At 46.4% G+C, this 11,904-nt stretch overlaps 1 long non-coding RNA gene across 1 annotated transcript; it reads left to right on the top strand.

Annotated features, from left to right (window-relative positions):
- Positions 1-227: 227 nt before the first annotated feature.
- On the top strand, positions 228-10,234 carry LOC115093303. The gene is made up of 3 exons (XR_003857274.1): positions 228-506; positions 9,572-9,650; positions 10,168-10,234. It is a non-coding gene; the product is annotated as an uncharacterized LOC115093303 (long non-coding RNA).
- Positions 10,235-11,904: the final 1,670 nt, after the last annotated feature.

Genomic DNA, 11,904 nt, shown 5'->3' with positions numbered 1-11,904 from the left:
CTCCAGGATAGCTTTCACTTCTGAAGTCCAGGGCTCCCTGTGGGGGGAAGCATAGCTTCAGGGCCCTTTTGCATTAACCAAAGTACACAGCCCTCTTTCCAATCCCTGTGGACAGCACTGATAATCTCCATAGTGTGGCAGCAATAATCACACAGAGATAATGTGATTTCCAACTCCTTTACTGAAAGTTAAAACATTGACTGAAGATTTTAAATATGATTGATGAACAGTAATAAAGAATAAAGATTAATACATTTTTTACTTCACTTTTCCAGTAAAATCTTCAAATTTATGGAAGTGTCAAGGAGTACACAGGAGAAAACCCCAGAACACCTTAAAAGACTGGCTCCAGAGAACTGGCCTGGTGCACCTTAAACCTAATTCAGCAAGGAATCCTCGTCCTGGCTGGAAGTCCCTGTGAAAGGAGCATAACTAGCCAGGCCCAGGAGGGAACAGGAGGCCCAGGGCAGAGAAGGAAACCTAGAGAAAGAGAATACTGCTAATCTGTAAGTTGTTTTATTAATTTTGTTTGTTGAACTGCAAAGCTGCTTTTGATTATTTCTTGTCACAAATAAAGAAGTTCATGAAAGATTTTTTCCAGAGTACAGCCTGAGTTTGTTCTCTGGCTACCCAAGACCACTCACAGTGCCACAGGGAGACAATTCTCTAACAATTTTGTCTCCTTCTCCTTTTCAATTACTCAGGTGGAAGAAAGTGTAATCCTTTATCCAACTCCCAAATGTCTATGAAACCTCTCCCCACTGTTGAACGGTTAGAATTAAGTCCCCGCTACTTATCAGAATACATCAAGTCCGGAATCTCACACGTCACCTGCAGCCTTTCTTTAATGTCTCCGATCTCCTTCTGGAAGCACCAAGTGTACATCTGACTTGGATCAGTAAAAGAAACTCTTGAACAAGGCCTTCAGCTCTCCCCCCCCCCCCGATGGACAGGAACCCATTCCTCTCTGATGAAACCTCCACGTCTCAGGCACTTCCAAGTAAGGCACCTCTTCTTCCCAAAGATTTGGAAACTGGGTTCCTGGCACCAAGGGCATTCAGTCTCACACAGGCATGCACACAGATGCACCTTCCTCTCACCACAGCGATTATCTGCCTACCTCCTTCTCCCCTAAGGCCAAAGATTGCACACAAACATTTTCAAAACTCGTGGCTCGAATGCAGTCATTCACTTGGTTTTCAAAGACCCAAAGAAGGGATGGAGGTGTGGGGGCCAAGATGGCGGCTTGCTAGGCTGCAGCGTAGCTGGCGCTCCTCGTTTTCTTTAAAACCTTTTCTTCGTTATGGTCCCCGAAGAGGAAAGGAAAAACCCTCCTGACCAGCAGACGCTTGATTCTATCCTGAGCCGATCGTCGGCGATTGGGGATGCAAGGGTCCGTTGAGGAGTCCTGCGAGGGAGCGCAGGTACCTCTGGACCTTAGTCTTAGACCCCTGGAGCGTTTCCCTCCATCTCAGCTGGGCACTCCTGATGTTGCAGCGTCTGAGTCGTTGCAGGAGAATGACGCGGGCGGCTTTCTGGTGGGAGGGGGCTGCTCCCGGTGTCGTTCAGCTCAGTTGAAAAAAAACAGCCTTGCTGGAGAGAGTCAAGAGATGCCGTTTGTGGGCTTCTCTGAATCGGATGCTGTAGCTGCTGAATTGAATCTTCTTCTGCTTCTCTCATGAGTTTCCCCCTGCAGCCTCTGGTAAGACCATCTCAAATCTCTCTGGATTCGCTTTGGCCAGTCCTAGTGAGAATGGACTCTGCAATCAGAGGCTGTGCTTCTGATATTGGTCTGTCAGTGAAATCAGAATCAGAACTTCAGGAAGTTCACTCGCAAAGGCGCCAAGGGGTCGAGTCTACGGTTGTGGATATGGAAAAATAGGTTCAAGAAATTCAAAAGGTGAACATTGTTTTGATACAAGATAAGAGCATTATTCACAGGAAAACAGAACATTTGAAAACTTTTCAAGGTGCTTAAATTTGTGATTTTTAAGCTTTCCTAAATTTCCTGGGACTCCTATTTGAGATACGTTGGAAAAATATTGTACTGAAATTCTTGGTTTGCCTGCTGAAGCTTGTTCACCGATCAGTAGAATTTTTTTTCCATGTACACATAGAAGAGAAGTGTTGCGCTCGGGGTGGAGCCTTGTCCTGGAGCAGTGGAGAACGGCTCCCTGGTAGGGACCAGGAAGCACCTGCCCCCAGGGGGTGGAGCACTGGAGGAGACAGAGGCTAGGATGAGCTTCACCACTGGAAGCCCACGGTCCCCCCAGGTGGAGCCTGTAGGGACCCTTGCCGCTTGGACTTAGGTGGGCCTCGCAGGGTCTCCTGGAGAGATGATAGACAGGCGTGCCCACAGACAGGAGAGGAGCGCGGTCGGGTTTGAGACTGGAGGTCAGATGGATCAAAGAGGACCAGAACAGCGTAGGCAATGACAAGGCAAGGAACAGAGCCAGAATCTGGAGATGTGGTCAGTCAGGCAGAGGTCAGAATCTGAGGGTCAGTCTGAAGAGTGGTCAGCAAGCAGGGGTCAGGTTCCGGAGGTCACAGGCAGGCCAAGGTCAGAAGGCAGGCAGCAGGCAGTGTAGTCAAGGAGCAAGCTGAGGTCAGAAGGCAGGTAGTAGGCAGGAGGGTCAAGGAACAAGTCGAGTCAGTACCAGAGAGACAGTCCGGAGGTACTACCTGGGGAGACGACAGACGAACACAGGAACAGAAGGACACTGGAATGGAAAGATGCAGGAACAAGGCTGGAACAAGGGTGGAACATAAGGATCCTGGAACAAGACTGGAACAAGACTCAGATCGCAGTGACAATCTACCACAATACTAACCCGATTGCCAAGGCAAGGAAGTGCAGGCAGGGACTTCCATATATCAGGCAATCAATCAGGGCGCACCGCGGAGCTAGGACCCGTCCCTGGCCCTACAAGAGACTGGGCGGTCCGCGCACGCACGTGTAGGGGTGTGGCCAATGCCATGGAAGGCGCCGAACTCCGACGTGAGACCTGGTGTGTGGAGGAAGGCCCGGCAACCACCGCCGCGGGACGCCAAGGACTGGAAGAGCTCGCAGCTGCCACTAGGGAGGCCGACCCGAGACCTGCTGTGGAACCAGAGATGTGAGCAGGCCTGTGTGCGGGCCGGATTCGAACAGGGTGCACAACAAGAAGAGAAGGGGTGTCCTATTCCATCTGAAGCACCACTGGACGTATCTGCTATATTAGAGAGTTCTGTTGAAGAGGTTGTGGATATAGAAACTCTTTTGATATCTTTTGTATTTGAGCAAGACTTAAATATGATTTTGAAATTATATTTTCATAAAGCTCATACTCTTTTCCTTTGGGAAGCGCATCTGGATTTATCCGAAAGTGATTAAAACTACTCAAGATGGAAGGAAACCTTTTCTTGTAATGCATCATGAGGTTCTTTCCTTTTCTTCTTAGATATCCATGCAAGTGTGTGGTTTCCTATGCTGGCAACAGATATCATTTTTTTCTTCCTGATCAGCTTTGTTTCTTTTTAGAACTGAAGAAACCTCTTCTGTCAACAAGTGATGGCCCCATTTCATTAAAGTACTTTGATCTCTAGCAAGTTAATGCTTTGTTTCCATAACTTTTTGTGCTTTTAGCTCTTCTATGTCTTATGCCCATCCTCTTCCTTATTGTGGTCCATGGCTATTATTGGAGATGTATGATTTTTCTTTTTATTGGATTGATGTTACTTTGTTTTTTTCTGTATATTGAATCTCCTGCCTTTTCTTGTGATGTTTATGACTTTCAAGCCGATACAGTACAGTGCGCTCCGGTGGAGCGCACTGTTAGCCCAGGTTTGGATGCGCGTTTTCGACGCACTAGCTTTACCCCTTATTCAGTATACCCTGGAGGAAAGGAGGAATTGGGGAGATGTAATAGAGACTTTTAAATACTTCCATGCACAGGAGGCCAGTCTCTTTCAGCGGAAAATAGGCTCTAGACTGAGGGATCATGGAATGAGGGTGAAAGGGGGTAGAATCTAAGGAAATATTTCTTTACAGAAAGGGTGCTGAAGACGAAATCAGTATCAGAATTCAAGAAAACATGGGATAAGCACCTAAAGACAGAGCCGGAGGAACCACTAGGCGTGCTAGGCCTGTGCCTAGGGCGCTGCGATTTAGGGGGCGCCACGGCAGGCGGCAAAATTTTGAAAGGGCAAAAAGTGCCCTTTCAAAATTCTGCCAGCCCCCGCCTCACGTGTTACCCTCCCGACGCCCCCCTTGTGGTCCAGCAGAGGGCCCGGGAGCGATCTGCTGCTCCTGGGCCTCGGCTTCCACTAAGCAAAATGGCGCCGGTGGCCTTTATCCCCTACCATGTGACAGGGGCCAACCAATGGCACCGGTAGCCCCTGTCACATGGTAGGGGCTAAAGGCCACAGGCGCCATTTTGGTTAGTGGCAGCCGAGGCCCCGGGAGCGGCAGAACGCTCCCGGGCCCCCACCTGGACCACCAGGTATTTTGTAAGTTTTCTTTTGGGGAGGAGGAAGAGTCAGGGCTGCAGCTGGGGGCGGCCCAAGGCTGAAGATGCCTAGGGCGCCCAATCCCCTTGCACTGCCCTGCCTAAAGACCCACCTTTTTGAAGCCACTTGTTAAATCTAAGGCCCGATTGTTTGCTTTTTTAACCCCTTTAGCTAACTTTCTTTTCTTGTCTTTCTTTTTTAACCATTGTCTTGCTTGATGAAATACCCCACGTCTCTTGTCCTATATGTTTGCCTTATTATTTTGGAAGCTCTATAGAGCAGGGACTGTCTTTTTCGGGTGTTTGTTCAGCACTGCGCATGTTGGGTAGCGCTATGGAAATGTTAAGCACAGCAGTAGTAGTACTGGAAAACTGAGCAAAAGGTGTGGACAGGCCATATCGTCTTTATCTGCCATCATGCTCTGTGTTTCTGCTGAGACTCCAGCAAAGCACATGGCATGAGGCGGGAAGAGACGTAAGGAACGAGCGAGATGTGGGGGTAGTGTATGAAGGTGTGAGTGATGGCATTCCTTTTTACTACAGCTTTAATAGCATCTTCACTACATTTAATATGTAGTGGAAGGAACATTGTGTTTTTATTGGCAGTACGTTTTCCTTGCTGCTGTTTACAATTTGATGCAAGCACAGAACCTCACGTGTTTACCTCGCGCTGTCTTACGGGCAATTCTCCCATTCGTGTTCCTCAGTGGAACCTCACTTTTTCCTCACATCACTGCCGAGGGCTTTTAAAAGCACTGCAGTGCCGTTCATCTCTCATTATAACGTTCTCCAGATAAAATCCAGTCACGGGCCTGCCTTCTTCTCCAAATTAACCCAGCTGTGCAGTCCAAGCCACCTGTTTTGCACTTTTTCAAAACAGCCATGAGGCATAAAAAAAAAGGAGAGCATCTCAGCCTGCAAGTCACAAAAGTTGCTGAAGCCAAAACAATGACATACATTTATTTGTGGTGAGGACAAGCCTGCACCAGCCCCATCTTTCCTTTGTATTAAATGAGCCTTTAACCTTCGAGTTGTCTTCAGGTGCACGCACGCAGCCTGCGCCAGAGCACCGCACCCCAATGAACCTGGTATTCTATAAGCCCAGCACCTCCTCAGACATGCACAGTGCACCCGTTCAGCGTGGTGGAGCTTGTCCCTGCTCCTTTCTCCTGCATGTAGGGACGGCAATTGTTCCATACACTGTAAATAGGGGGAGAGAGCTCTGCTGTTACATTTAACAATCTAACATCAGTTTAGCATATCTCTTCTTATTTTCCCGTCTACAGAGATATTGTTAGGGTCCTAAAACACTCCCCATCCTTAGATTTTGATAATTAAACTCAACAATCGGAAAAGCAGTCCCCTTTCCCTAAAGGATCCTGTAAAAAAAACACAGAACCAAGTAGAACCGAGCACCTCCTGACCTTATATGCTGCACCAACCACATTTCAAGAGCCAAAGAGATAAACTTCCTATTGAAAAAAAAAAAAACCAACAAAAATATAACAACCCAGACTGTTATAGACCGCTACACACAAACCATACACTAGGAGAATCCCTCATCTCACACACACAGTACACAGACCCTCAACAAATACAGACTAAGTGCTGGCAAATTAGAAATAAAAACATGCAGACAATAACTGAACTGAAAACCAGTAAGTCAGACTCTGTAGTGCCACACTGGAAAAATAAAAAGATCACCACTCCCCAACACTGCTGCCCCCTGTCCCTACCCCTATCCTCTCCAGAGGCCTGGACCAGGGTCAAAGGTGCCTCCTCATCCCCTCACCCCAGAAAATGCCCACCCACTACCACTAGGGCCCAGGTATCAATTTCAGGCAAAATCTGAGTACAAAGCAATATACCAGAAAATTCAAGGTAGTTTGCTTGCACGGTTTTGAAATACAATGTATTTAGTATGAGGGTTTTTTGTTTTTTTTTGTGGGGCCCAGTAGCTCTGGGATCCAATACCCTGAGCCTTTATGTGCAACTACTTGGAGGTTTTGTCCCCTATTTTATATCTCCTCCTAACCATACAAATTAGTATTCTAATTTTAAATTCTTTAGTTTTCATTTTTGTATTTTATTGTGTATGTTCATTTTGTAATTCGCCGAGTACCTTGGATCGTGCAGACTATAAATCCAGACATAAAATAAATTAATAAATAAATACCTAGTACTTGCCTGATTGCCTCCTGCCACCTCTCCTGCCCAACATTCCCTGCCCTCCTCTCTAGCCCCATCCTCTGCCTCTCTTGACCAGCATCCCCTTGACCTCCCCTCAACCACCCATTATCTCCCTCTCACCCTTTTCCAACCATCCCCCTAAGCCCTTCTCTGCCTACCATCCGCCTGATCCTCCTCTCCTCCTTACCCTCTACCCACTATCTCTGAGTCCCCTCCACTTCACCTTTTTTCTCTGTCCCTCATGCTCTTCCCATCACACTTGAGCCACCTACTCCTCTCTGTCCATATCCCCCTGAACTTCCCTTTTCTCCTTAACCTTTACCCACCATCCCCCTGATGATCTTCTCAGCATCCCCCCCCCTCTCTTACTTTCTACGTGTCACTCCCTCTTTCCCTCCGTCCTGCAGCTTGAGCATTACCATTTCCCCTTCCTCCTGACTCCCACGCAGCAGCCCCAGTCCCCTTTTCTAGTGTTGTTGACTCTATCCTTTGGTCCAGACAGCCCATTCTGGACACAATGGCAATCATGGCAATAGGAAATAGCATGGAAGCAGATGGCACTCTCTTCCTTCAAGCCAGCCCAGTCTCTTTAAAGGCAGGTCAGCCTGACAGATCAAGGAGGAAGAGGCAGAGGCAGTAGTGGTTCCATCAAGGCAGGTGTCGGCAGACAGTGCATACCATTAGCGGCAGCCAGCAGTGCAACTTCATTTGGGACAGCTGCGGTGGTGGGCTGCGCTGCCTGCAGGACCGAGTCTGAGACTGGGATGTGATGTTGCCGGGCCCCACAGCACCCAACGAGTCAAGCGGGTCCAAGAGTTATTCACTGGAGGGATATTAGAGGTAGGCAGCAGCTGTGGGATGAGCAGCCAAGGTCAAATTCAGAGGGAAGGAACATAGGAAAGGAAGCACAAGCTTCATGGCAAGTGAGCAGATGAGTGGCAACCAGTGCTCCTTGCATGCAGCTGAGCATGCGTCTCTCCCCTCGGTCTTCTTCTGCAGCTGCACCAGCTGCCTAAAGAGTGGGCAACTGATTGGCCATTGGTCCTTGGCCCTTGGCCCAGGATACACCAGACTTTGCCTCTTCACTGGGCTTTTCATTCTATGGCTACTCGTGTAACTGGACACTGTACAAATGACTGGAAAACTGGATGGTATAGTCCAAAACTGGGCAGTGGGCTACCCTACCTGCATGGCAATTCCATGAATACAATGGACTTTTATTATTTTGAAGATTAGCAGGTTGCTCACTTTATTTACCCTTCAAAGGTCTATTTTACTCTTTTTTAAGTTCTGTTCACAATTGAAGATGCATTAGAATGGCATAAAAAAATAGGGCCGAGGAGGATGTGATGTCACCGAAGCGGAGGCTGGTTAAAAAAGAGCTCTCACCTCCAACAACCTCAATCTCCTTGAATCTCAGGCATCCACCCATTAAAATAGCTGAACTGGGCTCCATTAATCGGCTATTAAGAAACCGATGTTGGTGCGATGAAAATCAGTAGATTTTCCCAAGTATTCTTATCACAAACAGGATCCAAACAGAGAGGGCGGCCTAACAAATATGGTGCTTTAGGATGAAGGCCCTGCAAGGGTAGACGCTGAAGGTGATCAAATGTCAGCAGAGGAAGAGCCCCCGACCAGAGTAGAGATACAAAAATGGCTCTCAGAGTTACGGCAGGAGTTACAAAATAATAAACAAGAAATAATGGAAATAGACGAAATGAAGAGACCGGTGATATTTGGGGCAACGCGTGAGCCGCCAAATGTAATAATATTCCTAACATTGCTTCTCAGTCTTCCTTCTTTGAGCCTTAAATCATGTCTCTTGAAATAGGTTTGCTTCTTGTACATTATTTATATCTTTCAGTTACTGTAAATGGAATGTCTCTAAAATGTCTCCCCTGACTCGTCTCTCTTCTAGTTGGTATATATTTAGATTACTAAGTCTCATCTCAATAGGCTTCTGATGGAGTCCCAACACCATTTTTGATGGCTCTTTGGATTGTCTCCACTATGTCTATATCCTTCCATTCAAGGATGAATGTGACAGCTGAAGTTGGTGGTGCAGCAGAAAATTTGCTGCAGCCATTGGGCCTTCCACCCTCAGCAGCCTCACATTCATCCCTCCTCCACCTGGACCCCCCCCCCCATACCCTTCATCCTGACCCCTCCATCACTAGTTTCAAACTCAGCCCTGCCAGGACCCTCACATCGAGCAGCCTCATACTCATCCCCAGACCTACTCCTGAGTCCTCACCAGCCTCACACTCACTGGCAGAGTTACTACTGCAGAGCAAAGAGAGCAACAGTGCTCAAATGCTATCTCCATCAACCATGTCTACTAGGTCTATGGAGCCACCAAAATTTTGTTTCAGGATTTTTTTTATTGGGGGTTTTTTTGGGGGGGTGGGGAGATTCCTGGCTTTGTTTTGTTTAATGTTTATTTCAGTTCAGCTCTTTTGTTGAAACAAAATTAACAGAAAAAAACAAAAAAAAATCCCAATAGGACAAATAGGGGCTTCCAGTAGGTCAATCCTCCCCCCCCCCCCCCCCCCCCCACCCAGCCGAAAAAGGTGCTAGGAAGCACAGCATAGCTCTTTTTGAAATTGGTGGTACCTCTTCAGCACTATGCACTATAGACAGTACGCCCCTGTATCCAGAGTTACATGCTTCCCTACCTTGTAATCATCAGAATCACTGACAAAAAGGGCTGGCATTTTATTGTTTTTTATTGATTATTTGTTCAGTTTTTATATACAAGATATGCATGTCACATGAATAGGGTATGATAATATGTGCACCCTTGAACCTTTCTGATTGCAATACTTGTGGTACAATGGATTAAAAAATTACAGGGCAGTTAATGATAGCAGTTTCTCTCCTGCCTTATTCAGGGCATTGATGCTGTCACTTCTAGGTGCCTGGCTGTGGTGAATTGATCAGAAGTCCTGCGTAAATCTGAAGCACCACCAGGTAATAGGATGGGTTTAGTGTACTTGAGATCCTCTTTATAAGCCAGAGAAGATACAAAACCAAATGACTTCATTCTCACATCTTTCTCTAAAACTCTCTGGTATCCAAGTAGCAGCTTCCATTCCTTGAATGCTTACCTTGAGTGATTCAAAGACTGGACACTTCCTGGTCAGTTGTAATTAGGAGGAGGTGTGGTACGAGAGCTGTACGCCCACTATTGTATTCCAAAGTACTAAACTCTGTAGTATCTAACAGGGGATTTCAGTATTTGAACTTCAGTCGTTTCTATCACTGCATAGCTCCCCTAGCCTGAGATCCCTATCAGTTTAGCTGGCTGCTCATTTCCCTCTCCTTATTTACTCAGTCCTGAACACTGTATTTCTTGAAACTTAGGATGGGGAATAGATTCGACTATAGTCATGAATAACGTTGTATTGCTTTGCTCATCGGTTTTTCAGAAAATGTGATCCAGCAACAAAAATAACCATATTATTTCTCGCTTTCTTTGGACGACAAGATGCAGTGTTTCCCCAGTCTGCTCATGGCTTCGTGCCATCCGCCCTGAAGAAGACCTCATGTAAGTTTCTCATTTGCTAAGTCTCTGGGATTTGGTGATTCAGTGGCTTTCCCTGTGCACCGCCCGCCACGGGGAGGGTCCCCAGTTTGAATCCCGGATTGTGCTCTCTGCACCCCAGGCAGTGTTCAGTTGTTTACAGCCCTCAGGTGTTAAGGGTGACATGAACCCGCTGACCAGATTTAGAGGCTACGAGCCGGGGTTCCAGAAGGAGCCCTGGTGCATGGGCTCCAGGCCGCAGTTTCATTGTTACAATGAGCAGATCAGGAACTGTGGGACGGTCTAGTAAAATAGGAGAAAGATCCCCCGAGTGGTCGCAAATGAAGGCGCATGGCACCAGAGTCCCAGCGCTGGTTCTGACTGAGCGAGACTGGAGAAAGGAGGAACAAATGGGTCACGAAATGGCTAAGTATAAATACTACGTCAAAGAAAACGACTCCTATGGTTATTATTATTATTAGCAGAAAGAAAAGGCAATGAATTTCCGGCTAGAGCTGGCTAAAACAGAACATTTTGATGAGAACAAATGTGAATTTTGATAGTGGGCTGATAAGGGACCGGGAGAAGGCAAAGGGATGATTTAATTAAATTTACTTCTACAATAAACTCTTTTTAAAACAGGCAGCTGCCCAAACGCCAGCAGTGAACTGAAGCAAACACTGTCTAGAGACAAAACATGAAATCCTTTTGCGAAATCCCCAGCCCTCAGTTTCTGGGCAGATTTCTCCAGTAGAGGTCTCTGAGGCTGTGATGCACCCTAGGCAACAAGATTAAAAGCTCATTCAGCAAGGGGGTTGTTAAGTGACATACTGAAAGTGGCATGTTTGGTGACCTTCCTCTTCATTAAAAATGGAAACAGTAACAAATTAGTAAATTGATATTTTAAAAAGTGCTTTCTTTGGTTTGCTTTGCTTTTGTTTTGTTTTTGGCAAGAGTGTTATTTTAAGCACTTTCCCCGCCCATCAGTCAACTCTAGAAGGAAAACTGTAGTTGATTTAATGGATAATTTTTATAATTCTCTGTTCCTCGCCACGCCTACAGATAACCCATATCTGTAGCAACGCAGTCTGCAGGATGAAATCCCGGCGTGCTCAGCGGTGGCTAGCAAGGCAGAAGGAGCACTGATTGATGACAGGCTACCAAATTCTGGTGGCCCTGCCTGGGCAGAGGGACCTTTCTCATCTTGGCATATATGAACTGGTACAGAAACCTGCCATGACACCTACCGCTGCCTCACCACCAAGCTGTGAGAAATCATGCCACATATTTTGTCAGGGTGGCACGAGCAATTTGTTCATTTAAAAAAAAAAAGGAGGAAGGATTATATGCTGCTCAGAAAAAGTAGATAGCATTGTGAGTGTACAGTATACCTAAGTATATGCCTGTGTGTGTAGGTATACATATATATGTGTTCATAGATGTGCAAGTCTGTACATATATGTGTGTGTCTGTATATCTATATATGTGAACGTGTGTGTCTGTGTGTGTATATAAGATAGTGAGTGAATGTAAGATATGCTTCCATTTTTTATAGACATTTTGGATTTTTTTATAATAATTGAATTATGAATGTACTAAATTATGAGGGCCTGATATTCAAACGGCGGATAGTTTGATAAGTTGTCCGCCTACTAGATAGCTGGATAAGTCCTACTTTGTGGGCAAGCAGTGGGCGGATTG

Source organism: Rhinatrema bivittatum, chromosome 6 (genome assembly GCF_901001135.1).
Source record: "Rhinatrema bivittatum chromosome 6, aRhiBiv1.1, whole genome shotgun sequence".
Lineage (NCBI taxonomy): Eukaryota > Metazoa > Chordata > Amphibia > Gymnophiona > Rhinatrematidae > Rhinatrema > Rhinatrema bivittatum.
Note: the sequence above shows the minus strand (reverse complement) of the source record. Positions and strands in the feature narration are given on the sequence as shown.